The 24,815-nt window shown below is 37.8% G+C and overlaps 1 protein-coding gene across 6 annotated transcripts in view; it reads right to left on the bottom strand.

Moving 5' to 3' along the window:
- STARD13 (StAR related lipid transfer domain containing 13) overlaps positions 1-24,815 on the bottom strand; it is a 681,455-nt gene that overhangs the window by 96,165 nt on the left and 560,475 nt on the right. Inside the window, exon 1 of one of the 6 annotated variants that reach the window (XM_043992802.1) lies at positions 17,720-17,899. The exons of 3 other annotated variants lie outside the window; for them this stretch is intronic. The gene's annotated coding sequence lies outside the window, so the exon portion shown is untranslated. Of the gene's footprint in view, positions 1-1,952; positions 2,028-8,399; positions 8,505-17,719; positions 17,900-24,815 lie in introns of those variants that run through there. 2 more of the 6 variants (XM_043992804.1, XM_043992803.1) reach the window with 2 other exon arrangements.

Below are 24,815 nucleotides of genomic sequence, written 5' to 3'. Positions count from 1 at the left end.
TTCAGATAGGTTATAAAGCCACTTCCCCCCCCTTTTCTTTTCTACAATTGTTTTACTGGACTAAGTAGGTTTCTTTAAGTTGTTCTCAGCTTTAGAGACAGCTGGGCCTGGAGTCAAGAAGACCCAAGTCCAAATCTGACCTCAGATACTTATTAGCTGTGTGATGCTGGACAAGTCAGTTAACCTGTTTGCCTCAGTTTCCTTGACTAGAAAATGAGGATAATTATTTGTCAGGATCAAATGAGATAATTTGTAAAAAGCATGCCTGGTGCATTCTTTTCTCTTCCCTCCCTAGAGAATTAAAAACATTTTTTAAAATCGTATCAGGGTAAACCAGACTTTAAAGGAACATCCCATTAGGGGATATAGGGTGTGGAAGGATTTTACTCATTTGTTGTATATATTCAAATGCTCAGTTTCCTTCCAGTAAGGAATCTTTCCCCCAGTTGGGTTATTCAAGGAATATGACAATATAGAAGCTTCTTGCTCAAATAAAGAAAGTGAAATCCTTTAATATAGTTGTATTTTACTTTAGATTAAATTGTGATTTCCAGGCTAAATAATACTATATTGTCACATGGGCAGTTTTCTACTCAATTATCTTTATTGTCTATTAAGAATATTATTGACGTCATGTATCAACTCAAAGACTTCATGACTTTTGTGTTTAGTAGCTTTCTGTTATTTCTAAAATGTTTCTTTGCCTTTGCTTTAATGTTTTAAAAAATAAAATTACTTAAAAGATATCAAATTTAAGCCTTTCTCATTCTCTTCACTTTATCTGTATGAGATATTGGCAGGCAAGTTCAATAATGAAAAATCTTGAAATGTCTGAATGAAATAAAAGTTGTACCTTTGAACTAGTAATTAATGACCATATATGTATTCTTCCCCAGTTGATTACCAAGCAGACTCTCTTCAAGGTTAAAAAAAAAAAAGGCACAGTCTCGTCACATTATCCAAGTCAACAACCACAATCAGTAATCTATCAGGTAAAACCATCTTTCCAAGGACATCTCTCTTTGGCTACCCTGCTCCCACCTGAAACTTCAGAGAGCTCCCTCTATCTTTCCTCTTCTACCCCTCCCCCCAACTTTTTACTGCTGCTGCCTAACTCACCTCCCTGTCCCTCCTTTGGAGGGAGGCATACCTGGCCTTCAATGTCTCTTTCACTTGTCTTACCCTATTAGTGGCCAAACCTAACCACTTTGTCCCCACAAAATCCTGCTCTTCTTTTCCTTTTGTACTTGTTAGGTTTCTCACCACTACCTTCAAGCCCACCCTTAACCTTTAAAAACAGGAATGTAAAACAAGAACAATTTTCTAGTCCAGATGTTGTGTGACTGAACTAACTACTTACAAATCTTCCTGTGGCTCCCTAAAAACCTTCAGGTAAAACCAACAACAAAAAACAAATCCCTGGGTCATCCCATACTAAGGACATATTGACTGACTGAATACTTGGTCTAAGTCTGTTGATATTACAGCGAAACATATCAATATTATTATTCAGGTTTTGGTTTGGTTTTAATCCAAATTTCGTTTATTTCAAAGACACTTGAGGGAACACCGAAAATGGGTGAGCAAAAACCCAGTATTTAATGCCCCTACTCAGCCTCACCTTCCTTGACCAAGACAAATATCTGAGGAAACACAATGAAAGATCCCTTTTCTGAATATGTTTAATTAATTAATTTAATTAGAATTTTCCCCACCTTACATGTAAACTGAATATGTTTAAATAAAATACTTTTTTTTTTACAAAAAAAAAATCTGTGGAAATGACCCATGAAGCAGTGTTTTCCAAATGTTTTTTTCCCTGCATGATTTTTTAAAATGGACATTAAGAAACATTTTTAAATGCACAAATATATTCAATGAATTACAATTACCAAAGGCTACCACAAACTATCAAGCCAGCTCATGGACATATATTTAGGAAAAATACTTACACATTTTCAGTTTTCTAGTCACATTTTTCATTGGGCAGCTGTGTGAAGATGCATTTTGATTTCTTAGAGACTACTGGTACAGGCAGTTCCAGACTTATGGCTGCAAGGACCAGCATCCTGAAAGAGCCCCAGGATAGGGTGGCTGAGGGAACTTCCCTTCTCTCTCATCTAGTTGCTGCTAGAAATTTCCCTCCTCCTTTTTTTTTTTTTTTTTTCTCTTTTCCCCTCCTCTCAGTGCTGCCTGGAACCTCTCTGCCCCTCCCCCCTTTCTCTTTACTCCAGATGGCCCCTGGAGATGGCCAGCCCAGTGGTGAGGGAAGAGGTCAGGGGAAATTAAGGCTGTTTCTTCTCCCCTAAGCTCTTCCCCCACCCAACAAACTGCTGTTTCGACAGCCCTAGTACTGGCCTCCTCTGGTTTACCCCCAAGTGAGTAGAATCATACCATCTGCAGATCCCAATTCCTTCTCCCCGCCTCAGATTCCCTCTTGTGCTTTCACCTCAGAGCCCCTAACCCTGTGCTTAGAACAACTTGATTCCTCCTTTCATCTGAAAAACTAGATTAATCATATTTCAGTCCTTTGTGTACCCAAAAGAGCCCATTTGCTCCTGCAGGAAACTTTCCATAGGGAGCCTTTTAACCCCCATCTGTTAAAAGTTCCACTTTTAAGTGAAAGCAGGCAGGCCCATCCCTGGGTCTCATAGGAAAAAAAAAGAAAAAGAGGTGTATGTAGTTTTTGTGTTCACCAGTGCACACTCAAGAGGCCAAAATAGGACCAGGAAGTGTCCCCAGAGGTATGCATGGGCAAGAATCTTTCAGGTCATCTGCGGTTCGGCATTATAGATTTCTGGTGCCCTATATTCCTCTAGGCCTCTGTCTTACTGAAGTCTCTGCCCCAAAGCCACCCAAGCAACCACCAGGGACCTAGAAAAATAGACTAGATTCTGCCCTTCTGAAGGGAAGACAAGGAGTCCATTATCACACCACAGGGCAGAGAGAGATGTTCTCAATAATCCAACTTGGAACACTGGATGTGTTTTCCCACAGAATGTGTTATTTGTAGTTGTTTGCTTTTCTAGCACCATTAGCATAGTACTAATTAAAAATTAAATTGCTTCTGTGAACTAACCCAGGAACCTAACCACCATGGATAACATTGTTTCTAGGAAAAAATTCTTTCCGAGTGACAACTGACTTGACATATGGACTCTTGTATGAATTTGATCTTTTTGCCACACTATGTAAAGTTGATAAGAGTCATTAAATGATACAGGCTCAAATATTTACATCAACTGAATCTAAGGGAGAGAAAGAGGAAGAGAAGGAAAGGAGGGGAGAGGGAGGGAGGAGGGGGAGTCTATTTATTTTTATCTATCTCTGTTTCCTGTTCTACTAGATCTTCATTCAGGCAAGATTGTTTCAAGTTCGTTAATGAACATTTCCTTTCATTTTCTAGAGAAAATACACATATCCAGTAAACATGTTCTAAATAAGGGTTAGGCCAAGGCAATACAATAAGCCAATTTGCTACACCAGTTTCAGAACTAGTATCAATAATACCATATCTGTGACACTGGGCGTGTCCCTTTGTCCCATGGGGCTTACTTTCTGTTTTTATGTTTGTGTGTGTGTGTACACACACACACACACACACACACACACACACACGGTCCTTTGTTTGAAAAAAAAAATCAGTGGCATATTATTGTCTAACAAGTAAAGTTTACACTTCTTTTCCAGGCTTTCAACAAGATGGTGTCACCCTTCTACTCTGCGTCTCAATTTTCTCATCTATAAAATAAGGAGACAGGTTGTTTTTTTTTTTAAAGCTTAAGTCCTGTAATTCTATGATCTCTAAGTTTCTTCCCAGCTCTAAAATTTTCTCACCTGTGAAATACTGATTGATGGATAATAAGTCTGTCTTTCAATTTTTTCTTGCCATGCTGGTGATTCCATTATTGTATAAGCATGCACTAAATTTCTATCTGCATAAACCACATCACTCTTTTCAATCACCATTCAAATTACCTGGAAGTCAAAGTGGCCTTGGTTTTCAGAGAAGTATTTGTACACAATGGGTTCTTTTTTTTTTTTTTTTTGGTGAGGCAATTGGGGTTAAGTGACTTGCCCAGGGTCACACAGCTAGTAAGTCTTAAGTTTCTGAGGCTGGATTTGAACTCAGGTACTCCTGACTCCAAGGCCGGTGCTCTATCCACTGTGCCACCTAGCTGTCCCATACAATGGGTTCTTAATAAATGTATGTTAAATTAACCTGACTTTGACACAAGATATTCCTAGACTGCTTTAAAGACCTAGTCTCTCTCTCTCTCTCTCTCTCTCTCTCTCTCTCTCTCTCTCTCTCTCTCTCTCTCTCTCTCTCTCTCTCTCTTTTTTTGGTGGGGCAATGAGTGTTAAGTGACTTGCCCAGGGTCACATAGCTAGTAAGTGTCAAGTGTCTGAGACTGGATTTGAACTCAGGACCTCCTGAATACAGGGCTAGTGCTTTATCCACTGCGCCACCTAGCTGCCCCCTAAAGACCTAGTCTCTAGTCCCTGCTCTGTCAATGCCTATGCCTCATTCTCTACCCTCAGCTATAAAATAGGGGGAGTGTACTAGAACTCTTCCTCATTTATAAAACTCGGGGATTGGATCAGATAATCTTTCATGCTCCTCCATGACTTTACAGACACAGATGGCTATGTTGACTTTTTATAAATTCTGATAGGCCAGAATATACCTGGGAAAAGTTCTAACACTAAGAATGTGAAAAAAAAAAAAGATATTCTGTCCTTCACTTTTTAATGTATAATTGTGAAGACAATAGACACACCCATGCCAATTAAACCTAAGAAAAACTGCATGAACTCTGAAGGAAAGTTATGGTTTGTATAAAACCTTGTTACTAGGACAGCCTGTTTCTGACTTGCCTTAATCCAAATGACTTATAGGATTTTGTATTGTGGTTCCTGACATAGCAAGATAAACATCCTGAGAAACCACAGTCTCAGCTGCTGTACTTTTGTTCCTGAAATCAATCTCCATTTGTTTCTCTTTTCGATTTTATTCCTAAATATGAAATACAGATCCTCACAGCCTTATTATCCCAGACCAGTAGAAATGAGAAGCCAAGTAAGGGTTTAAACAGTCTGTGTATATGGAACCAAACAGGGGTCTCTCTAATGTGATGGATTCTTACAAGTCAGTTGCCATTTCTGCCTCTCTGACCTTCTGCATGGCACCGGGAGGCAAATCAACCTAAAGGCAAACCAGGGCTTGATGATCAATCGCTTTCATTGTTTCAGCTAGGAATGTTTCCTATTCCTCACTAGATTGTAGTTAAACAACACACAGTGAGATTGAAATTTGCTCATGTTATGTCAAAGAGCATTTATTAAATGTCCACTATATGCCAAGTATGGGTTTACAAAGCTGGGCCATTCTGAACAAATACTCAACTTAATCAATGACTATTGGGGCTTTTTGTTTGTTTGTTTGTTTTTGATTTTGTGGGGAAATGAGGGTTAAGTGACTTGCCCAGGGTCACACAGCTAGTAAGTGTCAAGTGTCTGAGGTCACATTTGAACTCAGGTCCTCCTGAATCCAAGGCTGGTACTTTATCTACTGTGCCACCTAGTGGTCCCCTTTTTTTCTTTTTTTTTTTAATGACTGTTAATGAAAAATTTTAAAGAATTCTATTAGAGTGTAAAGGTTTTAGGTTTCATGTTTGTGATTTGACAAAAAATATTTACAAATTGTGAAATAGGCATCTAAGAAATACTATTTAAGGGGTGAGAGGAGTTCATTTGAATACTTTCTCTCCCTATACCTTAATTACCTTGGCATTGTTACTAAAATTATTTCATTCACAACCATCACCTCAGGGATTTTTTGTTGGTTTGTTTGGTGAAATATGTACCCATTTGGTCCACACACTCTACGTGTACACATATACAGTATCTGTCTCTTTATGGCAAGAAGTCCAATTATATGAAGACCTAAACCAGTAGATTTCAAATGAGGAAAGTTTCTAGACCCTCACTACCATTCCCACCACTCTTCCATCCATTGTGTTTCTTTTAGTTCTTTTTTCCTAATTTCACCATCCATCTCATCTTTTTTTCCTAATGCCTTAATCTAGGAAGTAAGCAAAAGATCTATTCCTCATTCCTTTTTTCTTTATGTCCTCTCTTGACAATCTTATTCAGTCTCACAATTTCAATTAATCATCTTGAATCAGCTGATTTCCAAATATGTTTCTCTAGACTTGACCTCTTGAGTTTCAGTTGTCTACTGGTCACTTCTACCTAGATATTCCACTAGTACCTCAAACTAAAGTTCACATGTCCCAAAGCTACAAATCATCTTTTCCCCTAAATTTATTCTTCTACTCTGCATATCATTTCCCATGCTTATAACCTTAGGGTCACCCTTGACATTTCTATCTCCCTAAATTCTTATAGGTGGTAAATATTCTTCTTCTTCTTCTTTATTTTTTTTTTTCAGGGCTATGGGGGTTAAGTGACTTGCCCAAGATCACACAGCTAGTAAATGTCAAGTGTCTGAGGCCAGATTTGAACTCAGGTACTCCTGAATCCAGGGCCGGTGCTTTATCCACTGCCCCACCTAGCTGCCCCCATAAGTGGTAAATAAATCTTACCTTGTATCTATTCCCACTTCTCCATTCCCATGGCTACCACCTAGTACAGGCCCTTATTGCCACTTACCTGAAGTCTAATAGTATTTTCCTAGTAGGTCTTCCCATCTCTCCTTTTTGTAATTTAAACTTTATAATATGGCCAAAATAATCTGAACACCTCTGGCCATATTACTCCTGCTCAAAATCCTCAGTAGCTCCCTATTGCCATCTGAGTAAAGTTCAAATTCCTTTGCCTGGAATTTAAAGCCCTTCAAAATATGGCACCACCCTACCTTTCCAACTTCTTTTACTTTTATGCTTTATATTTCTTTCTTCCTTTCTTTTTTTTTAAATAAAAACATTTTTATTTAAAGTTTTGAGTTCCAAATTCTAACCCTCTTTCCTCTCTCCCCTCTCCACCCTTCCTGAAGAGGTAAGCAATCAGATATAGATTATTCATGTACAATGATGTAAAACATTTCATGGTCTATATTTCTCAGAAAATGGACCATCTACTTATAAGAGATACACTGTGCTTTTGTTTATTAGCTACTTCTAATGACAGGAATATCCTCCTTTTTCTTTTTTTGCCTGTTGAATTTCTATCCATTCCAAAGCCCAACTCAAACACCACCCCTCCATGTAGTCTTCTCTGCCCACCTCTCCCTCATGACCTTTTTCTACAGACCTCATGTAGCACTTTATTTTGCAACTCTGATGCATTTTTCATGCTAATGTCTGCGATCTCCTGATAAAGCAATGCAACCTGCACATAAGGAAGCAGATAGGTCTTTGAGTAGGGCTTTACTTCTGTAAGTCTGGCGAAGTCCATGGAATCTTTCTCAGAATAATGTTTTTAAATGCAGAAAACAAGAAATATAGGATTACAAAGGAAACCAAAAATTAATGAAAATAAAGATGTTATTTTTTTCCCCTCCCAGTCTGTGGATTCCCTGAAATCTATCCATGGATTCCTTAATCCCAGGTTAAGAACTCCTAAGAAATATGCGTGAGATTTAGACACTGAATGACTTGCCAGTAGTTATACAATTATCAGATGCAGTATTTGAATCTATATTTTCTCAAGTCCAAAATTCTATCCACTGTATAAGAATACCTTTCACGTACTTTTGATGTAATACTATTAGTTATCCAAGTTGGTGCCATATCCCCATCTGCAATGTAAATTCAATGAGTACAGGGAGCATGTCTATCCAAACATTTTATCTCCCCTTGTACCATGATCTGCAAACAGTAGATGATAATACTTGTTAAATGGATGTCAGAAGGAAACAAAAAAACAAGGTGACTGATTTCTTTAACTAAAAGAATTAATCACACAGTAATTATTTGCATAACTCTCCTATTGCTGTTAATAACCCCCATCCTCCCAGGCTTGAAACCTGGTTGTAATCCATGATTACTCTTTCTCTCATCCTTCATATCCAATATATTTCCAAAGTCTATTGATTGTACCTTAGTAGCATATCTCCCATACATGCCTTTCATTGCTCTGACACTGCTGCTACTTTGGCACAGGCCTTTAATCACCTAAGGCATGAACCATTACAATAGACTGATAGTGGGCTTAGTGGCTCAAGTCAATCCTCCTTCCACTCTCAATTCCCTTAGCTCTCAAACAGATATTTCTAAAGAATAAGGTAGGACATTGTCGCCCCAGCCCACCCCATTCCCCTTCAGTAAACCTCAGGGGTTTATCTTCAGGATGAAAAATAAAATTCTATTTGGCTCTTAAAGGCCCTTCATAATCTGCCCCCTTTATTCCTTTCCAGTCTACTTAATTCCTTTTACCTTATTCTTCTTCCTGTACTCTGTGATCCAGGGACATGGTCCTCCTTGCTGTTCCTCAGCACAAAATACTCCATCTGCCACCTCTGGGCATCTTCATTGGCTCTCCCCCTTGCCTGGTCTCCTCTCTTTCCTCCTCTCTACCTCCTGGCTTTTAGGCTTTCTTCCAATCCCAGCTAAAGTTGTCATTTCCTGCTTTACATCCAGAACTATTCTGTGTTAAGTTCTGATGTGGGTGTGAGTGGGTGTCCCTTATGGGAAATGGTGGAAAGCTTAAAGTGCTACCATGGTATACTTGAGATATTTAAGAACCATAGAAAGGTACATCCTCTGCGAGGGTCACTTTACAAACAGAAGGACAAAGAAGAGATTCCAGCTGGATGAGAAGGATGGTGGGGGCTGCAGTCTGCACAGGTGGTGGGAGTACAGGAGATCACAAATCCATCAAACTATTCCTTCAAAAGAAGTGAGCCTGGTTAGATGATAATCTCTTCTGGGAAGCCTCAGTTATCCCCAAGGGCAGCATTTCCCTTTAGAGGGGACCTTCTAAAAGCTTGCTAAAAGCCACTGAAGAGATGTGAACAGTGATTGATTACACTTAGGGTCTTTCAGCAGAGGTGGGTTTTCCCCCTACTCTATAATATCAACTACGCTAAAAAAACCCAAGACAAATAGGATTTTACTTGAGAAAAAGTGCATATAACAGGGAAATGAAGTTGACATAGCACTCAGGAGTATTAATTAAATTTAGCTATTTACCAGCTAAGTGCTTCAAGGCTCCAGGGTGATTATCAGGACTAATCAGAATTTCAAATGACACTGATAACTAGAGGCACAAATATTATCCTACAAGTATCCAAAGGCAGAAGCAAAATCTTAAAATGAATAAACTCTGATCTTTAGTTTGTTTCACCTAATCTAACATTTCTTTGTTTCCTGAGGGAGACAGGGTTTTAAAATACTTTCCACTAATTGCTAAACAAAAATCAAATTCTTTTCACATAGCAAACAAAAGCATAAAATGTGTGACCTTGGGGACAAGTCACTTTAATCTCTCTGAGCCTCAGTTTCTTTATCTGTAGAAGGAAGGAGTTGGCTAAATGATCTTTAAAATCTCTTCCAGACTAGACTAAAAATTTAATTCAAATCTATAATATGAATTGATATAGTATAGGACAGAACATGACATGTCTCATGTAGTACTTTGCTCAATTTGTTCCAAAAAAAAAAGGCATTTAAAATATAGAATATTATCTCAAAGGCCTGAAGAGCTGTGCTTTGCAGAGTGTTCCTCAATAAATACAATTTAATTTCAGGCATCTTGAACTACAGATGTATCTCACTTTACATAATGGATATTCTTGAAAAATTATGTGTAAAACTTTTAAAATGGCATCTTATTTTAAATACACTGAATGCTGCTTTTAAAAAAGACAATCATAGCAAATCCTAAAAACAAAAACAAAGACCACCCCTATCAAGGAAAAATTACCTCCCTCCAAGAATGTATTTCATAAATTTGAATTTTTGTACATCAGAGTTCATTAAAGCTGGGTAATGTGTATTTTGTTTTTAAATTGGAGTTAAATTTACCCACCATACATATATTTCACTCAGAAATTCAGAGCACTTAGAGACAAATGAAACATGCTTTATTTAATGTTGAAGGCCATATATTTCTGCATGTTTATCTATGGAAAACTACTTTCTATCTGGTAATTACTTTTGTCAGTAGCAGAGAGGATGCAGGATAACCAAAAAAAAGCATGGGAAGAAGAAAGAATAAAGGGAGAAATGTTTTTTGACTCAAGGAAGTGGGCTTGTTTGGGAAAATGAATTTGTAGTATTTCTGAATGAATAATGTACTACAGCTGTGCAGCCAATTTAAATGTAGTCCTAACAATTTAAAGTAACAAATACTGCAACTCTTGACATCACATACTTTTATGGTACACACAGCCCTAACTTATATAAACATATACACATACCAATATGTGATGTGAACTTCTGTAATCTTGAAGTGACTTCAAGGAAAAATTTGTTTTTCTAAAAGAACACATATTTTCCCATGCTTCTTCAATTCTTGTGCAAGACATTTTTATGAAATTCAACTAAACTATATTTTGTTTGGTTTCTTTTGCTCTCCCTTTCTTGCTGGATTGAAAGATACTCTTAGATATAACCGCTTACAATGATAAATTCACTTTTTATTCTAATAAAATTATGTAAACCAATGGTTAACTTGAGAATCAATTCAAATAGATAAATCCTTTAACCACTGGATTTTGTAACCTCTTATTTTCTCTAGGCAGACATTCATTTTAGATTCATTCTGTTCCCCCCAAAATGCTTGTTTTAGTTAGTTTGAACTTTATTCCAATAGCCCAACATTTGATCACTACAACATTATTTAAACTTTACAGCTATGCTGAATAAAATTCAAAAGTACTTGAAAAAGGCCTAGAGAACATTGCTTTCTCTACAACTCAACTGCAAGAAGTATTCTTTAAAGCAATGAAGATGCAACACTGAAGATGCCTTGCCCACTATGGGCAAAATCCATAGAGAATACTCCTCTTAGGGTACTACCTCATAACTCACTAAATCATTCCTTCTTCTCTTTGTGTTCACCAAAGTAATGTTCAGCCTGTGTTCAGTCACCTGGAACTGACAGATATTTCCCTAATGTTAGGGATGCCATGGCAACTAGATCTATAGAATCAAGAACAACTATGATTGACAGTATCTACAATCTGAGTCCAGAAAAAATATGCTTGTTCTATTATGTTAGAAAGGTAGAGCTCAGCAGTCATTTTTGATCCACTGGAGAACTTGCCCCATTAGACAGAAGAAACTCAGTTTTCCCCAGAGTCTCCCTAGAAACTTGAGATGCGTGCGTAGTTTATGGGAGGACCTATGTGGACCCTTCCAAAGAAATCTGGGTAAAGAATTGCCTTTGAAGTCTAGAAACATGAATTCAATTTTATTAGCCCCTCAGAAAGATGGAGGAAAGACTAAATAATAAAGACATTTTAAGAAGAATAAAACTTTTTTAAAAATCTGTTGTAATTAAACTGGTTTTATGGGAAGGAATTAAATAGTAATCCTAACCCAGCACCCCCAATTTAGGAAAAGTATAACTTTTCTATATATTTATAAATAATTTCTTTCCTCAGCAGTAGAAATTTAAGCTTGTATTAAACTTTGAAAATTGAGGACAGACCAAGGTAGGGTGTGACTCAAGTTCTTCTCCCCAGCACAGTATGCAAAGGACTCTGGTTTCTTCCAATCAGGCAAAAGCTCTGTAAGATCCTAAAAAATCAGAAAAGCTTCTTGTATGGGCCTCTTAGCTCATACATCTCAGTCATTGCCCAAAACCTGCTGATGGCCAAGCCATTTTTTTCCAACTCTTTTAAAGTTCTATGAGAAACTTCCTCCATCTAAGAACTGTTTTCTTATGAACAGCCTTGACTTGCACAAACTGACCAACACAACATGCCTAATACCAAGTTTGATATTTACTCTATCTCCTCCCCAAACCTACTCTTCCTTCTGACCTCCCAATTTCTGTTCATGAAACCCTGATTTTCCTGTCACTCGGGATGGAATTCTGTTATCTTTGACTCCTCCCTGTGATTCACATCAAGTTAGTGGCTCAATCCCCTCTCTTCTCCATGTCCCCTCTCCTTCATTCCTACCATTACCAACCTAGTTCTGTTATTCATTGTCTATACTCCTACAAGAGCCTCCAACTTCATATTCCTGCATTTAGTCTCTTTTCCCTACAATCCATCTTACACATCATTCTGGGCACAGCTCTCTGACCACATGACTACCCTCCTCAAGAACATCCAGTGGTTCCCTATTACCCACTGATACTGCTTTTCATGGTGCTCCATGATTGGAGCTCCATCTTCAGTAGTGCCAGGAGAACAAGGTAGTAGTGTTGGGCCCAGAACTGAAACAAATCTTGCTATCTTTTAACTCAGCTCCCAGACTATCTTGCTCTGCTAAAAGAATATCTGAAGCATCTCTGTGTTTTTTCCTGATAAAACATGCAGAGAAAATTATGGTAAAATATCTTTGCCACTGCCATTTATACTATGTAAAAAGAGATTAAATAAAAAGATTATAAAAGTTTCCACAGTTTACATAGCTTTCTTCACAGTCACTTAACAAGTAGACTCAAGTTTTTGTCTCTTAACTATTCTTAACCTTGGCCTGCAATGGATAGTTAATGTTTCCATGCAGAACTTGTATTTTCCTGGCCCAAGCCTACCTGAGGAGAATGAGTTTAAAAGCCTTCCTTTAGATTTTTAAATTCTATATCAGGAAGGACAGTACAAATTTTAAATTAATCTTCAAATACTTTATTCAGTATTTTTTATCAGACAGAAGACTTCAGTAGTATAGGAACACCCAGTAAGGAAAGTCCTTCTACCAATGCAGATCAATACTTTCTCTGCAACTGATAGTGTTTGGAGAGTTTTCTGGAGTATTGAGGTTAATGACTTGCCTGGGGTCATACATTCACTATTGTGCCAAAGGCAGGACTGAATTTCCTGATTCCAAAGTTAGCTCTTGATTCATTTTCTTCCATACAGTTTCTCATCAATACACTGTTTTTCCAAGTAGGTTAAAAAAAATCCAAATAGGTAAGAAATTGTCACCCATGATGTGGTTCTAACTTTTCTCTGTTTCTACCTTATGTTGCAAAGAAATGTTGTTTGTTCTTCATTCTCAAAAAGGACCATGACAGATGTCATGACTTGCACTGAATTGGATTTAAGTGAGGCAGGGCTGTGCAAGGTCACCCACCTCATTCTCTCCTCCAGAGCAATCTGGGTCCATTGGCAAGATATACATCAGGATGACTGGAGATGGCCCTGGATACTTTAAGGCAATTGCAGTTAAGTGACTTGCCCAGATCACACAACTAGTAAGTGTCTGCAGTGAAATTTGAACTCAGACTCTCCTATGTTCAGGGCCAGTGCTTTATGCACTGTGCCACCTAGCTGCCCAAAGGAATGTAGGCTTAGATTGACCAAACTCATCGTACTCAACTTTGTTAGGAAACTTCTGTGCTTGTTTTTTAATAAATCATAAAATGAACCTTGTCATAGATTTGTCATGGTTCTCTCATCCAAAGATCCCACACTGATTATTACTTTTTACTTAAGTAAAAGCATGGTGGACAGGTTAGTGGTTCTTTTCAAACTACATACAATTTTTCAAACTTTCTTTTCAAATTACATACAATACATATTGTCTATTAATCTCTTCTTTCTGAATAACTGTCATTTTCACATAGGATTTCTCTGTTGGTTTCTCAGATTTATTGCTTAATGGTAGGCACATTTATAGTCTAATGGTTAAATTTCTCTAAGCAAACTAAAGGACTAACCTTGTCCTCTATAGTGGAGGTTGGGGGGTGGGGTGGGAAGGAGGGATGGGTCTGTGAATTTGATTGGGAGGAAAAAAAAATGACATCTTTATTTTCATTAACCTCTCTTTGAAATTAACATTTCCTTTAACTATTTAAAACAGTTTACTAGGTCCAAATATTTTTACCAAATTACCTAAAGGATCTGTGTCAGAAAAGAGAACAGCTCCTACCTTAAAGGCTACAGGTAAGAAATAATAAAGCCATCTACAAAGATGAGGCAACTGCTAGACAAGGCAAAGACAGCTTTCCTTTTATGAGTGGGGTAATGATTTTCCCTGAAAATTGCTTATTATGGTGTAGAGGAATTTCTTAATATCCAAGATGAAAGACCAGCGAAACCAGCAAGACAGTGGGCTAGGCCCACTGCAAGAATGGAATATTAGCCAAGGCAGGCAAGGGTGAAGAGATGAGGCAGTGTACTCAGTGCAGAGCTCACCATTCAGCTCTAAGAAGGGGGCTAGAGACAGTATTGGAAAAAGGATCTCTTTGGGTTTTATGAAGATAGAGTAAAAAAGTACTGGATGACCAAGTTTAAAATTGGACATCTTAGCGCCCCAGGGCATCATACGGTTCTAAATCTATTAATAGAAAAGCCTAGGTGGCTAGGTGAGGTGGCTTAGCAGGTAGAGTGCTGGACTTGGGAGTCAGGAAGAAATGAGTTAAAATCTGGCCTTGGATATTTACTAACTGTATGATACTGAACCCCCCCATTTCCTCAACTGTAAAATGGAGATGCACAGTGGATAGAGTACCGGGCCCAAAGTCTGGAAGTTTCATGTTCCTGAATTCAAATCTGGCCTCAGGGTAGCTGTGTGACCTTGGATAAGTCACTTAACCCTGTTTGCCTCAGTTTCTGCATCTATGAAATGAGCTGGGGAAGAAAATGGCAAGAGTTCAGCATCTTTGCCAAGAAAAATCTCAAATGGGGGTCACAAAGAGTCAGACATTACTAAAAACAACTTAAAATGTAGATGGACAATAAGAGCACCTACTTTAAGGGACTGCTGTGAGGGTCAGCCAAGATAACATATACAAAATGCTTTATAAACCCTAAAGCATATAAATGCTATGATAAAGGTCGATTAGGGTGAATTCACCCTGACCTCCAAAATCTATGGGATAGGAGATAAGAAACTGAGCCCATATGCCTGGATATATCAGGTCCTCTTGCTTCTTTACTACTGAAAGCCCTACCCTGGCAGTTAAAGAGCAAACTTCCAGGAGAATCTTAATTAAATTCTCACTAATGGATAACTGGGACGTGGACTTCAATTTTGGCTTTCATGATGGAAAAGGATAAAGAGAAGGGTACTTATATTTGCTTGGGTCCCTCATGGCTATCAATTATTGAAGTTTTAGCAAGAAACTATATTATATATCATTAATTTTTGTTATTTGATGTGCTCTACCCTTTAACAGGATGTTGTAAGGGAGAGATTACAGAAGGCAGAAGAAAAATGCTAGATATTCTTATACTGTCTTCTACAGTTCTGATTCCTGTCTTTAAAAAAATTATAATTTAAAAAGTCAATTATAATAATGAGGCAATTTTCCTTCATCACACTAAAGTGGATTAATACTTTTTTATGACACCAAACTTTTTTGTTTGTGTGGAAATGGCTAGTATCTAACAAGCCTTGGGATTGGATAATTCTTTTAAAAAATTTTTTACATCAGAGTATATTGATACAATTATCTTCAAAAAGAGGCAGAAGAACAAAAAAAAATATGTAACATTATTATAATGGACCACTAAATTATATTTTGCTTTTGAATTTTAACTAAGGATTTGCAGAATTAGCCATGTAAAAATTTTGCTTATTAAAAATAATAAATAACTGAAATGTTAATACTTTAAAGACCTTTATAAATATTATTTCATTGACATTCAAAATATTTCTGGGAGGCAGAGAAATGGCTAGAATTATTATCTTCATTTTAAAGTGGAGGAAACTAACCTACCAAAATATTAAGTGTCTTCTGAGATGTCGTCAAGCATCAACACAGTGTTACAGAACGTAAACCTTCTGATTATGAGTATATTGATATTGATATGTTGATATAAATATGTAGATCAATATCAATATATACATAACCAGTGATCTGCATGACAATCCTCAAGTCTGACAAATAAAACCTGACATCAGTAACAACATCAGAGACTGACAAATATTCTTTCACACTTTAGAAAAATATGACTAGGGTGCTACCCCATCACCTCTCAGTACATAGTGATGATGTTTAGCTCACAATAGAAGCTTCCTGGCATAGTAAATATAGTAGATGACTTATTAGCATAAATATGTTAGGATGGTACATCCTATGAATGCCTCCTACATTGGACAGGATGCCCAATCTTTGGTACTAATTCACTACACTTGGACTTGTAATTTAGGTCACATGGAACTTTGTCTATCGACATTATCTTCTATTCCCTCATTCTTCTAGAGGAACGGAAACAAGTTAAACCTCAAAAGGACAGGGAAATGGAACCTTCAAATATCAATATACTGAGTCTTCCAAATACAATGAGACAAAAAAAATATGGCATTTATTTAAAAAGCCAAAGAAAAGTCCCTATAGAAACCACATGGTTGTTAGTAATTGTATACTCTCATTTAAAGGTGTAAAAAAAAAAAAAGACCCAACAAAACCCCAAAAACCTAATGAGATCAGGATGTCAGGAAAACCATAAAAAGGATCAATACTTTTTTCCTCTCTGGTTGTCTCCATCAGCAGTCACTATGCCCTCTCTCCATGTAAATGAAATCAATCAGTGGGGATTTCTGTAAAATACATAAAACAGTCATCTTCCAGACTCTACTAGAAGATAAATGATTCCAGACATTGGATTGCAGCCATTTTCCCACACATGCTACGGAGTTTTTGTCATCCATATTGGGCCATAACACTGAGCGGGTTTTGCCTTTTTTTTTTTTTTTTGAGTTTACAGCCAATGCTTCCACTTCTGGCTTGAAACAGGCTGCACACACTAGAATCATTGCAAAATAGTAGTCGTTTTTCTGCACAAACCATAAGCGAATCATCTAAGTCTAAATAAAGCGGCTCATGAGCTCCCTTTCTTTTGCCATTGCTAATATATATAGTCTTATCATTCTGAAGGATAGCTTTAGACCCCTCTGGAATCAACCACATTGCTGCCTAATGAACCAAAAGGCATCTACCTCCAAGCAGAAACACTTGGATATACCTTATTATGATAAATAATGCAAGTCCAATGAATTTGAAAATTTGTCAATAAAGCAATAAGAATACAGTATTTTTTGCCCTGTGAAAGATGATATTCTCTGGAGAAAGGTAAAAGCAAAAAAGACCTTGTGGCAGCTTAGACTTATTTATTTCTCCTAAAAATGTGTGCCAACACCAGCAAAGTGATTTAGGCGACGCATAGGAAATTTGGGGCATTTCCAGGGCTAGCTGAGTAACTTACACTCATTGGAATAAACAACCAAGTACAGTTTCTTGCCAGCTGCTTAAAACTGAAAGATAGGCCATTCTCTTACTTACTAAGGTTGCCTGTTAGCAACGATGTCAAATAATCCTCAACCACTTTAAAGAAAAACAAGAATTGAAAATAAGGTAAAACCACCATCTGAGGTTGAGTAAGAGGACTTCTAAGTCTGGTTTGCATGGTAACAGTTTTCAATTTTAAAAAATGTGACTAACTAAAGTGGCGTATACTGCCTTTTATTTAAAACCAAGTTTCACTCGAACAGGACGTCAATGCTTCTAAATACAAAGTATTCTTTGGGGGGTTATGGTATACATCCATTCAGAGCTCATCAAAGTGGGAGTAAAGTAACTGCTGTCAACCCACCACCACTATTTCTACTACTACTATCCGATAAAAACTTACTTTGTCTAAAAATGTCCTTAGGCTGTGAACTCAAATCACTTTCTTCATTTCATTTTCTGCTTCCTTCAAAACAGCTTCTCAGCCTCTGACAGATGGCCTCTCTGTCACTGAGTGCTTCTTTCTCGTTATCTTTGCCAGCTAATATTTCCCCGATGCTTAGCTGTTGTCTGTGAGACTGAGTTCTACATCGTCCCTGGTCTGATCAATGGTCTGCTCAGTTTGAGGTTGGTTTTTAGCCCCGCCCCTAGCTCTAAAAGAAACCAAGGGGAAAAAAAAACCCAACAACCTCACAGCTGGATTTCCTATAAATCATCCCATTTCACACTGGCTGTGCAGCTATGGCAAAGGTTGCTGTTCCATGACTACTTACCCAAAGAGCAATCTTTCACCTGGATGGTAGGTACCCCATAGGCAGTCACCCATATTTTCCAGTAAATCCCACACTCTTTTACAGGAAGAGATGAAATACATTAAGCAGCTCTAAGCATATAAATAAGTCCAGTAAAAAAGAAAATGTACCTGGATGAGTATAAATAATTCGGGCTGAAAACCATGAATTTTCTTCCATATCTCAAAAGAATATGGGGAAAGAACAATGAAATAATAAAAAAAAACTGGTTTATTCAAGTTTCCTAACCTGAAACAAGGTCATCATTTTCATTCAGGTAGAGCAACATCCAAGGCTCCATTTTTATCTTATATAATGATATCATCAACAAGTTCAGGGAAGAAAGAATAAGACATTGCCAGGAAATTGGAACTATGTATCTAAGTTAACTTTTTAAAAATAAAGTTTTATTGATGTCTTTTGTTTTGTATGCTGCAGCCATCTTCTGATATTCTCCCCAAATGGAACCCTCCCTTGTGACAGAGTAAATCGAGCACAATAACTGCTTCACACAGTATGGAAACACTGCCCCTACTCCCATTTGCCCCTGCTGTCCTAAATTTTCTTTTCATCTCTACTGAGAAAGGAGAAAAAAGGATGCTTCATCACTTCTTTTCTGCAACAAAGATTGGTCATTGCAAGTTGTCTGAGTTTCATTGCCTTTCAGCATTATCTTATTATTATAGCTCTTGTGTGTCCTAAGTTCTAAGGCACCTCTTCAAGAGTTGGGGACCAGCCAATTACAAAGGAAATGCCAACCTGCAAAATCTATAGACAAACCAACCCATCTCATGAGACTAAAAAATTCTGCACAGCATACAAGGATAAAGCTCTTTTCAACAATACTGTTATGACATGAGACTTAAAAGATCTTCAGTTATTGATTCTGAAGGAATATATGCCATTTGAGCCAGGTTAAAGTTATGAAAGATATGTCTTTAGTCAGGAAAAGACAAGCACCAAACTAAGTACAATAGCCTGTGACAAGCTAAATGAAAGGTACTTTGTGGTCAATGGGTGGGAACAGAATATATGCTGAAGATATGTGAGTTTTTAAATACTTCAATTATAGAAATTTCCTTTGGATTTATTCCTACTTGCCATGGGATTGCTAGGGATGTAGGCAGGGAGAGGGAGAGAGAGACAGAGAGAGGGAGACAGGGACAGAGACAGGGAGACAGAGACAGAGAGACAGGGAGACAAAGACATGGGGTGGGGGTGGGGTGTCAGGGTAGGGAGGATAAAAAGGTAGGGAGGATAAAAAGGAAGTACAAGTGGGACACAGGATAAAAGAAAATGTCTTCTTGCAAATCTGTGTAGTAAAAGTGCAGTCACTTAGCTGACTCCTACATTACTATTTCACAAGTCTTATAACTCCTTTAAGTCTTAGCTTCTTAAACTGTGGGTAGCATCCCCCATGGGGTCAAGTAACTGAATGTGGGAGCAGCAAAAAATTTGGTAACAGTAAAAGGTTATGGATACCTATCTTATATACCTATATATCCGGGGTTGTATAAAAATTTCTTGGGAGAAAAGGGGTTGTGAAAAAGTGTAAGAAGTCACTGAAAAGCAGAAGAGTTATTCACTCTCCAGGAGTTAGCAGTGTGGAGATGACATTCAAAAGGTAAAGCATGGCCATTCCTGGGCTACAAGATTCTCAGTTTCCCAAAACGTGCAATATGGATATTTCAAATGTGATTTGTAGAAATATGAACAGGGAGGCAAGTGTGGCATGTTGGAAAGAAGTCTGAACTTAAAATCAAGACACCAGACCTCTTGACCTGGCTTCTCACTAATTACCTGTGTCACTTTCTCTTGGTCTTAGTTTCGTTACTGGTAAAATGAGATTTGAAAAATTATTTTTAAGGTCCCCTCTAACTCTAAATTTGCAGTTCAAATTAAATTAGAAGTTTACACTAGACTAACAGATTAAGCTATGCCACTGATTTTTCTTAAACAAATGAACTGATAGCTAACTAAATAAGTACTTTTTTAATTGATAAATTCCATTTTGACACAACAGACACTCCCCAACAAACACTCAAATAACCTCCCACAAAGCACATTCCTTCCAAACAGTTTAGCAAAGCTACCTAATAGAGTCATTGTGACCAACACTACATATCACACCACATTGAATGTTTTGTTTTGTTTTCCTCTTTGCAATCCTTCCTACAAGGATTTAAATGTTTCTCGTAATACTTTATATTCATCAGATCTTACACCACAATAATATTTCATTGAAGTAATATGTTTGTTCAGCTATCCCTTAATTGATGGGCACACATTTTCTTCCTAGTACTTAAAAAAAATAATGTCACTATGAGTATTTTTATACATGTATCTTTTCTGTGGGTATAAACCCAGTAGTAGAATCTCTAGATCAAAGGGTATTTTCAATTTAGAAACTTTTATTTTATACCGAATAGTTTCCCAGAACAAAATCAGACTGATTTACAGGGGCATCAGTATTAGTCTAGTATTGCCTATATTTGCACTGTCTCCTTCAACATTTAATTTTCCCATCTGGTGAGTGTGAGATCACAGTTCAGTTGTTTTGCTTTTCATTCATCTTATTATTATTGATTTTGAATAATTTCTCAGGTGTTTTTTGATCATTTGAATTTCTTTTCTTTTCTTTTTGTGGGGCAATGAGGATTAAGTGATTTGCCCAGGGTCACACAGCTAGTAAGTGTCAAGTGTTTGATGCTGGATTTGAACTCAGGTCCTTCTGAATACAGGGCCAGTGTTTAACCAATGTGCCACCTAGCTGCCTCCTGAATTTCTTCTTTTGAGAAGATTTTCTTAATATCCTTTGATTGCTTACCAATTTAGGGAGAACTCCTAAACTTCTAGATTTTGGGGGGGGCATATTTTTCCCAACCTATACTTTCTTTTCATTCTAGTTGCGCTAATTTTGTTCATAAAAAGCCTTTAAATGCATAATTAGAATTATCTATTTCATTAAAAAAAGTCCATCTTATGCAAGTATTTTCCTCCTAAACAATGTTTTCTTGGTTCTGCTTAATGCCCTTTCTTCAACCTTTCACAGTAATATGCCATATCTCCTTGGACTGTTGGATCTTTGTATTCCTCTGGGAAATCCTGAGGGCATGAGACATCATCTATATCATTCCCACCTATGCAGTTTCAAGAACAGTAACTTGCATGTAGAAGGTGAGTTAACAAGTGTCTGCTATTAAATGAACAAATAGATGATTCCATATCCTCCATTTCCTTCTGTATAAGATCAGGCCCTTATTATTCCTCCTTTTCAGTCAAGATTAAGTGCCACCTTCCGATTAAAAAAAATTTGCTTTTAATTAAATGGTCAACATTTCAAACTAACAAGACTTTTGGACGACAGAGTATAAACAAGTAAATACATGCAGCAAATATGCAGATACCCACAGAGCAGGTAACAGTAGGTGCGAACTTGCATAACAAATGCTTAAAAATATTCAAAAGCCACTAACATCTTATGATCCCTTTTCATGTTGTAACATGCAAGAATTTTTTTTTTTAAATGATAAATGTTCTAGGGGCTTTCAAAATGCTGTATATGCCTTTGAAACTGTTTCAGCTGCAGTCACCCAGGAACACTGAAAAAGAAACAACCTTAGGGAAGCTACTTTTGAAAAGACAAATAATATATACAGTACATCCTTTCCCAGAATGTCACATCTGTAATTGGGCATTAAAATCATGCATTTGCAGTTCCTATTGCTACTGATTCCCATTTAAACAGCTTCTCCAAAAGAAATCAACTCATTTCATCATTATGAAGGTACACTTTAGTATTGAATATTTGCCTTTTAAAATGTCAAGTTATTACACTATAAGACTGATTTCTGAAACCCAACCTACTCTCTTCCTCTGTGCTATGTTATGCTAAAGTAGTCCGGATTAAATAGGATAAACTATAGAGACTAGTAAACCCACCTTTTCAAACTCTCTCTCAAAAACAAAACAAAACAAAAACATTAAGCAAAGTGGACTGAATGATGACAGTAAGTTTTCCAAAGGGAAAAAACTCAAGAGAAAATTTGTGAGTTTAGTTTCATCACATCAGTTACAGTTAGAAAATGCCAGCACTGCCTTAACCTATACATATGTAATTAATTTAATTTAAATACTAGAGCATATAGATTTTGTCTTGTTTTGGTATTATCACACACACACACATGGCTTTATGATTTACTTTGTCATATACAGGTATGATAAGAGTGATTAGAGGGGGGAAGAAAAATAATTCTAAACCTTAATATCAACAGTGTCATACACTAAATATTTCAAACCTAGAAAACATTATTTTTATGAAGATACCAAAGACTGGGAGGATGTATTAAGTGGGAAAAGCATAAAAGATCATATTGGCATCTCTCCTACAAATCTAGTGACCGTTTGGTCCTTTGTTGCTGTGAGAACCAGGGTGCCACCCCCTACTGAGAAAGAATTTGTGAGAACCAGGGTGATGCCCCCTGATGAGAAAGCATGCGACTAGCATCCGGAAGCTGCCTGGCTCTGGAAGTTACTTCTATTCATAGACTACCTTTAGATCATGTCAATCAATGGATTTGAATGCGACCAGCCAATTAGCTTGGAGCTGTGTGTGGGGCCCACCCCTCTTCCAGTTGGGCAGGGAGCTTCCACTGGTGGAGACTCAGGATCACTCTCCTTCATTCAGCAACAAGCTCATGGTGGCAGAAGCAGGCAGAGTCGACAGATCTCCTAACTTTTGGAACCTCACATGTTCTCTCTTAGCTAGGGGAAGGCGGCTCTCTCTCTCTCTGCTAACCCCTAATATACTTTAATTTAAAAGCCTAGACTTTTGCTGAATTTACAAGTAAACCTTAGCTAATTCTCCCCCCACACTGGGGGCTGGGGCCAGTAAGGACACACACATTAGATTTTTAAACATCACATTGCCAAGGAATTGAATCTATTTGTTTTCTTCCTTGTGGTAAAGAAAGGTTTTGGAATTCATGTGCTACAGACATGAGAATTTTTTTTTTTTTTGGTGAGGCAATTGGGGTTAAGTGACTTGCCCAGGGTCACACAGCTAGTAAGTGTTAAGTGTCTGAGGTCATATTTGAACTCAGGTCCTCCTGAATTCAGGGCCGGTGCTCTATCCACTGCACCACCTAGCTGCCCCTAGACATGAGAATATTAACAAAGGGGCAGAAAAGTACCAATTACTTACTGTGATAATGATGACTTCATGTTGGATATTAAGTAACCCACAAACCTTCTACCCTGCAAAAAAACCTCAGAAAACAGCTCTGGACTCACATCGAGTTGAGTTCATTTCTTAGGGATCTCCTTTAAATCAGGTTCCCACCCAGAACAACTCAGAGCCCTTGGCTAAGGATATTCGTGTGGGGAAAAAAGAATAAACCTAATTCCTCTTCCATAAGATAGCCATAAGTCTCATCTCCCCCCAAGTATTCTCTTTTCCTGGCTAAACATAATCAGTTCCTCCAACTTACAATCATATGCCATAATCTCAATACCTTTCACCATCTTGATCCCTGTCCTCTGGACACTCTCCAGTTTACGAATGTCTTTCCCAAAATGTGGAGGCTACAACTGCAAACAATGCTCTCTAAATAATCTGGCTGGGCACAATATAGCAGGATTGTCACCTTAGTGCTAGACACTATTCCACTCTTAGGGAAACTGACATCTTTTCTTTTCATTCCCATTGGGGATTTCTAGGTGAGAGAGGAAAGGCCCTCTACTGATGCTGGCTGTCCCCATCTCTGAAACTGAGAATTGTCTTGCTCACCAAGAAGTTAAATGACTTTCCCAAGGTCAGTGTGTGCCATCAAAGGTGGGACAGGAATCCAGGTCTCCCTGGCTGGCTCTCTAGCTATTATGTCATACTTCCTCTCCATTCCTCCCTTAATGTAGTCTAAAATAAATTATTTTTGTTTTCTTTCTTTGCTGGTTTGTGTCTTAAACACTGCTAATGATCGATCTATCCAGAATCTACTACTTCTGCCTCTAAAGCTACCATTGACTTCCCCTCAGGGGCAGCTAGGTGACACTGGCCCTGAACTTGGGAGAACCTGAGTTCAAATCTCACTTCAGACACTTATTAGCTGTGTGATCCTGGTCAAGTCACTTAACCCCAAATCACTTTAAATATCCAGGGCCATCTCCAGTTGTCCTGATATATGACTTGCCACTGGAACCAGATGGCTCCGGAGGAGAGAGTGAGGTTGGTGACCTTGCACAGCCCTCTCTGACTTAAATCCAATTCATTGCAAGTCATGACATCTGTCATGGTCCTCTTTGAGAATGAAGGACAAACAACTTTCCCTTAGCAAACTGTTCCTGCCTTTATTTGTATTGTTTCTAGCACTTACCTCAGTGTGTGATATATTAGGAGGCACTAAATGCTCTATAGCAGTTGATGACTGGCTTATGGTGAGGCAGCCATGGCCGAAATGCCCCAGGGACAGTTAACAGTATTTCCAGCTCTTTTGTTAGTCAAACCCACAGCTCCAGTATATCAGGCCAGTACACAAAAGGCCCCCTGTAAGGGGCTGGGGCAACCATGTGAGTTATCCATCTTAAGCAGCAGTCCTCTAGTCCTCATTTCTAACTGAATCAGAACGATGGCTTTTCATTCACTTCTTCTGTCAGGAGGAGCTCTAACTAGATCATCTCTAACATTCCTTCAAACTTTAAATCTATGATCCT

Source organism: Dromiciops gliroides, chromosome 3, assembly GCF_019393635.1.
Source record: "Dromiciops gliroides isolate mDroGli1 chromosome 3, mDroGli1.pri, whole genome shotgun sequence".
Taxonomy (NCBI): domain Eukaryota; kingdom Metazoa; phylum Chordata; class Mammalia; order Microbiotheria; family Microbiotheriidae; genus Dromiciops; species Dromiciops gliroides.
Note: the sequence above shows the minus strand (reverse complement) of the source record. Positions and strands in the feature narration are given on the sequence as shown.